A 7,400-nucleotide genomic window follows, 5' to 3' on the forward strand; every position below is an offset into this window, starting at 1 on the left:
TTCCTTAACTTCCTCACCATTTAGAAGTTCTGTAACTACAGTCTTTTCCCTCTTTTTGTTTGTAGTTGTCCTCACTTGCCAATTGATGTCTCTGGTTCCCTGATTACAATCTTGTAAGCTCATATTACTTTGAATATGTCCATAAAGGTTGTTTCTGGGTTATGTCAAATTGTGTATTAATGGTCAGTTGTTATTTGCTATTTTTGGTTCTCTGTTCAGAGAACTCCCTTTAGCATGTCTTGTAAGGTTGATCTGATTTTAACAAATTCCCTTATTTTCTGCTTATCTAGAAATCTCCTAATTTCAGCATCATATTTGAGGGATAGTTTTGCCAGATATATAATTCTTGATTGAAAAATTTTCTCTTTCATGGTTTTATATAAACCATCCCATTGCCTTCTTCCTTGCATGGTTTCTGCTGAGAAATCAGAGCTTATTCTTACTGGCTGTCCTTTGTAGGTAACCTTTTTTTTTTTTTTTTCTGTTAGTACATAGCTGTCCTCATTCATCTAAAGGGATCCACAATATAAGACAGTTTAAGATACCTGTAGATAAATGGGAGCTCTGGTTGCACAGTGGTTAAGGCTGTTAGTTCAAACCCACTAGCCACTCTGTGGGAGAAAGATGAGGCAGTCTGCTTCTGTAAAGATTTACAGCCTTGGAAACCCTATGAGAGCAGTGCTACTCTGTCCTTTAGAATCACTATGAGTCAGAATTAACTTGATGACTGTGGGGTTGATTTGGTGCTGGTAGAAGGTGGTGCTGTTGTCCTTGTCCTGGGGACCTGGTATACAACCAGGTCTAGAGCTTCCTGGAAGCTCAAACTAGAAAATTCCATTGGGATAGGAGAATTGAATTCCACACCTGCTGGCTATGGGGGATATGTGAGAAGAAAAACAATAACCAATGTCAGGAAGCACACCAAAAGCTAATGGGAATGTGTCCTAATTAAGCCTCTAAGAATGGATTGCAAATTGGTAATTTTGAAGCAAAATTTTGTCACCAAATGTCTTAGTTGATCTCCACACTTTTTAAAAAATATATATGAATGTGAATACCATCAAATGGGTAAAACGCTCTATTTTTATCCACAGTCACTAATACTGCCTTTTCATTTTATATTGAGCCTGTTTCATTGAGTTTTCAACCTCTCAAAGAAATTAGCAACAGTGTTTTGGAGAGCATACTGAATGTTGCTATGGTTACAGACCTATGTATCTGTCCATGGTCCTTACTAGTATATAAAATCTACAAGGGCAACAATTATGCCTGTGATATAAACCACTGTGGCACCAGTGTCTTATATATGTAACTCAAAACAAACCCACTGCCGCTGAGTAGATTCCAACAATGCTATGTTGGAACATAGCATAATTCTACCTATAGGATAGAATAGAACTGCCCCATAGGGTATCCAAGACTGTAAATCTTTACAGAAACAGAATATCTCCTCTTTCTCCCACAGAATGGCTGGTGGGTTTGAACTGTCAGTCTTTTGGTTAGCAGTCAAGTGCTTTAACCACTGTGCCATCACAGCTCTGTGGTATGGTAAGCACTCCATAAATATTTGTTGCTAGGTTTTAGGACCAAGGCCAAATCTCCTGTCCCCACTATGATGGCCCTGAGATACTGAGGTTTTGGCCATAGGAATAATGAATAAAGACTTGAGGGACAGAAAAGGAATCAAAGCAGGGTCTTCACTATCATAAAATGCAGAATCTGAGTTAGAACGTTGCAGGGATAAAGCCAAGTAAGAAAAGAAACTGATCTAAAGCCAACCAAAAACCACCATTTGCTGTCATTGAGTCAACTCTAACTAATAGCAACCTCATGTGTCAGAGTAGAACTGTGATCCCTAGAATGTCCAGTGACTTTTCATAAATAGATTGGACTGCCAATCCTTTTCTCTGAGATGCCTCTGAGTGGACTTGAACTTCCAATCTATCAGTTAAATCTGGCCACATCATAGAGGCCCTGGCTAGCTAGTGCCTGCCATATTGAAAGTACACCATGACTATTCATCGAATGAACAAATAAATTCAGTTAAGCATTATCTCTCCACTACTTCTGAATATTGTTTTCTGCTATATCAGTGATCATAAAATTAAAATGCCTGTAGTGGCCAGTTCAGACACATAGAGGAATCAAATGGTACTCATAGATGTGGCAACAACTGTAGCAAAATGTCCTTGTACTGGTGGAAAGGGACAGCAGTAACTCAGTCCTAGCCAACTGATATCATTAGGTGTGTAGACCTAATTGGAAAAAAAAATCTTATTTTTCAATATCAGAGGTAATTTTTTTAGATTTTAAATCTCTCTATTTTAAAATGCAGCTAGCTTATTTGATTTTAAAACACTACCACCACCACTACCACCACCACCAATAACACATAAACAGAAACCTCACTATCTATTTATCTGCCATATATCTATCTATCTATATATCTATCTATCATCTATCTATCTATATGACTTCTGTGGATTACATATATCCTTAAAGCCACCAATTTTCAATACTTGCCCTAATATTGGGTGAAGATAGTAAGGCGCTCACCTTAGGCTCAGACTTTTAGATAATGTCAAAAATTCAGTAATCAAGATAAATACATTTAAAATTAATCAAAACTGATGACAAAAATCCATCATTAACAAAATATCAAGGTGTTAGACAGGATTGGTATTATTTTTGTTTTTGCATCATGCTCTAATGTGGTCGACATGCACTGTGACCTTGTCTTTATTTCAATTTTTGATGTTTTGCTTATTATGAATTTTTGGCAGTGATTTTTAAAAATGTTGCATTTAAATGTTATTTATCCTAAATAGTAAGTTTTTGCACCCCCTTACATTTTGAGCCCAAGATGAGTCCTCACTTGTCTTGCTCTACTCTTGGCCTTGCTTCATTCATTGTCTCCACCTATAAATTAAGGAGCTTGGACAAAATCAATAGTTTCTAAAGCTATCTAATGGTTGACAATACTGAAGGCCATCACAAAATTACAGATTCCTGTGCTTGACCCCTTAAGAGTCCGACTTACTAGCCCTGGGTGGGTCCTGAGGAAAGACATTTATATAAAGAGACCTCAAGTAATTTTGATAATTGATTCTGCTTGGGAACCACTGAGCTAGATGACTAGTGCTTAAGGCATTTGACTACTAATCAGAAGGCTGGTGGTTCAAATGCACTAGCCACGCCTCAGAAGGAAGATTGGGCAATCTACTTCTGTAGAGATTCTGCCTTGAACACCCAAGGAGAGGTCGCTATGACTCAGATCCCATTGGGCGGCAGTGAGTTTGTGTTTTTCTTAATTTTCTCACTGTAATATCATAGAATTTTAGTTGATGTTCTTTTTCTGTTTTTAATGTAAATACTCCTGGAATCATAGTCCATTAATTCAGTAACATGTTTATGCAAATTAATTTAATAGCTTGTTTTTCTCATGACAGAAAGGATTCTGGAGGGAAAGGCCTCTGAGGATCTCTGGGAGGGGGCTGGTGGGAGGAAAGTGGAGCTCATATAGGGCTTTTCCTTCCAAGAGGCTTTACCGAAGCTAAGGGACCAGGAATGCTCCCTTGGTTCGACCATGAACAACAGGAAATTGCTTTTAATCAATCTGAAAATAAATAGAACCAAATGCCAGAGTGTGTTCCCTTTGAAGAGATGTCAGGAACACTTTCAATCTTTTATCTTCCTGAAAACAGCGGGAGGAACGCCACTGGAATCAGCCCTGTAATTTCTACTCAGTAATTATACCTGTCACCACTTCCGACAGAGCAGATATAAATAGCCAGTTATCTTACTTTTTCTTCTTTTCTTTGTATTATTCTTTCTCCAACCACAGACTTTGGTGGCTGATGCTAATACCCGTGCAAGACAAAAAACATTCACGGAAAGTTCGCTGCTAGACATTAGACCCTTGTTCTAAAAAGCCGCATGCAATGGATGGGAACAATCTCATTTGCCAAGGAACTCTGGTCTTTAAGATTTATGACAGTTGATAGGGAGAAACAGGCACAAAGGGAAGGGGTTTTACTTTCCATTTCTATTTTCATTTCACTCCCGGTAGGGATGCGCACGTGCATACATGCCTGCTGTTCAATGTGCGTTATTACACCCACGTACCTGGGCTCCTCTGCACCCCAGTGACTCACAGGGAGAAAGTTAGGTCTTCTGGGACATGGATTAACCCTTTCGGGCTTCTGAAAAGCCATACCAGTATGTCACTGTCCCCAAGACTGAGTATAACTGAAATATGCCAAAAAGTATTCCTTATGCTGAAGGAATACCAATGCTTTTAATGGTATGGTCTCACTGTCACATAGCACTTTTACTTATTCTTCAAAGGGATTTCATATAAATGATCATTTTAGAAACTTCCACCAGGGGTGGTGGCGTGGGGAGCTATAGTGGAAAAACATGGGTTTTAAAGTCAGACATTCTAATATTCAAATCCTGTTTTTATTCTTGCTTGCTGTGCTGACCTTAGGTGGAATAATGTTTCTAAGTCTCAGGCTCCAAACCTATAAAATGGGGATAATAATAATAATACCTACCTTGGAGAATTTCTCTGGGAGAATTTCTCTGGGAGAATTATAAAGGATAATACAGGTGGAGCCCTAATATAGCCTATCCCAATCTTTCTCAAAGTATATTGGCATCAGAATCACCTGGAAGGCTTGCTAAAATACAGAGGTGTGGGTGCTGCCCCCAGTGTTTCTGATTCACTAGGTTTGTTATGGAACTTGATAATTTGCATTTCTAACTAGTTTCCCTGTCCCTCACCTCTCAGTTTGTCATGTGATGGTAGCTCACATGTTGCCATGATACTGGAAGCTATGCCACCAGTATTTCAAGTACCACCAGGGTCACCCATGAGAACAAGTTTCAGTGGAGCATCTAGACTAAGAAAGACTAGGAAGAATGACGTGGCAGCCCACTTCTGAAAAAGTTAGCCACTGAAAACTTCTTGAATAGCAGTGAAACATTGTATGATATAGTGCCAGAAGATGAGCATCTCCAGTTGGCAGGCACTAAAGCTATGACTGGGAAAGAGCTGCCTCCTTGAAATAGAGTCAATCTTAATGACATGGATAGAGTACAGCTTTTATGAACTTCATTTGCTGATGTACTCAAAATGAGAAGAAACAGCTGTAAAATTTTAATAACAATTGAAACATTTAATGGGCAAAGTACGAATCTAGGAAAATTGGAAAACACCCAAAAAACAAAAACAAAAAAAAATCCAAGTCATTGCCTTTGAGTAGAATCTGACTCATAGAGACCTTTCCTTGGGTTTCTGAGGCAGTATCTCTACAGAAGTAGGTTGCCCAATCTTCCCTCCAAGGAGGGGCTGGTGGGTTTGAACCACAAGCCTTCTGGTTAGCAGTCAAATGTGTTAGGCAGCACATCACCAGAGCTCCTTATCTTGTCGCATTATACCAAAAATAAAAACAAAAAAATAAAAACAATCACTCGACTGAAATCAAGTTGATTTCAACTTGTAGGGAACCCTCATTGGGTTTCCAAGGATATAAATGTTTATGGAAGCAGATAGCCTCATCTTTCTTCCACAGAGTGGCTGGTGGGTTTGAACCACCAGTCTTTTGATTAGCAGCAAAATTCCTTAACCACTACACCACTAGAGCTCCTTATCATATTATGTTGTTGTTAGGTGCTATCGAGTTGACTCCAATTCATAGTGACCTTATGTACAACAAGGAGCTCTGGTAGTACAGTGCTGAAGACATTTGACTGCCAACCAGAAGGCTGGTGGTTCAAACCCATCAGCCACTCCTCAGAAGGAAGGTTGGGCACTCTACTTCTGTAGTGATACCACCTTGGAAACCCAAGGAGGGGTCGTAATGAGTTGGGTCTGACTCTCTGGCAGTGGGTTTATGTACAAAAGATAAAATACTGCCCAGTCCTGCTCCATCCTCACAATTCTTGCTATGCTTGAGCCCATCATTTCAGCCACTGTGTCGGTCCATTTCCTTGAGGGTCTTCCCCTTCTTTGCTGACCTCTTACTTTACCGAATGTGATATCCTTCTCCAGGGACCAGTTTCTTCTGACAACATGAACAAAGCAGACAAAACGAAATCTGGCCATCCTCTCTTCCCAGGAGCATTCTGGCTGCACTTCCTCCAGGAAAGATTTGTTTGTTCTTCTGGCAGTCCATGGTATTTTCAGTATTATTGGACAAAACCACAATTTAAAGACATCAACTCTTCTTCAGTCTTCCTTACTCTTTGCCCGCTTTCACTTGGATATGAAGTGATTGAAAATACCTTGGCTATTTCAGTCTACTTATCCATATGATATCAATCTTTATGCATTCCATTTCATTTTTGACAATTTCCAATTTTCCTAGATTTGAGCTTTGCATAATTCGTGATCTGATTATTAATGAACCTTTGCAGCTGTTTTTTTTTTTTTTTTTTTTTCCCATTTTGAGTCATGAACCATCACCAAATGAGGGTCCTGAAAGCTTTACTCCATCCAAATCATTAAAGTCGACTCTACTTTGGGGAACCAGCTCTGCCCCAGTTATATTTTGAGAGCCTTCCAACCTGAGGGGCTTCATCTTCTGGCACTGTATCAGACACAGTTTCAGGGCTATTTATAAAGTTTTCCAGTCATACATCAGACAGTGTTTCACTGTTGTTCATAAAGTTTTTAGTGGCCAGAGTTTTTTCAGAAGTAGATGACTCTGTTCTTCTTTCCAGTCTGTCTTTATCTGGAAGCTCTGCTGAAACCTGTCCACCTGTGGCAATACTGGTGGCATAACCTCCAGGTTTACAACAACATGCAGGCAACCAGAGTATTACAAAGTAGACAGACAAGTGGTGGTGTCATATTATAGTAAGTGTTAAATAAAGCAACATTTATGGCAGTTGTGTAGAAGCCCACAAATTTCACTCTCTATGTCTTATTAAGGGGCCAGATAGTGTAGCATTTTTTAGTATTGTCTAGAATTCAGAAATTCTTAATTAGAATGATTCTTATTTTACTATCTATCTCATCTATAAAATGAAGATGATATAACTCCTACTTAGTACATAGGATATTTATGTTTTTTACAGAAAATAATTAATATGAAGGGATTGGACCAATTTCTCCTGCCCATTAGACACCACTCCTTGTCCCAGTGTAGAAGATTTTCTCTGTTCAGTCCTCTTCCTTGTTAACCAAAAAAAGGAACACACTGCCACTGACTCATTTTCAACTCATAGTGACCCAATAGGACAGAGCAGAATGGCCAATTGAGTTTGCAAGGTTACAAATCTTTATAGAAGCAGATTGTCTCATCTTTCTCCCATGGAGTGACTGGTGGGTTCAAACTGTCGACCTTTTAGTTAATAGCCACATTTCTTTTCTTTTTCTTTTTTTTTTATTAGGA

Source organism: Orycteropus afer, unplaced genomic scaffold, assembly GCF_000298275.1.
Source record: "Orycteropus afer afer isolate SDZICR_OR568_19922 unplaced genomic scaffold, OryAfe1.0 scaffold00160, whole genome shotgun sequence".
Classification (NCBI taxonomy): domain Eukaryota; kingdom Metazoa; phylum Chordata; class Mammalia; order Tubulidentata; family Orycteropodidae; genus Orycteropus; species Orycteropus afer.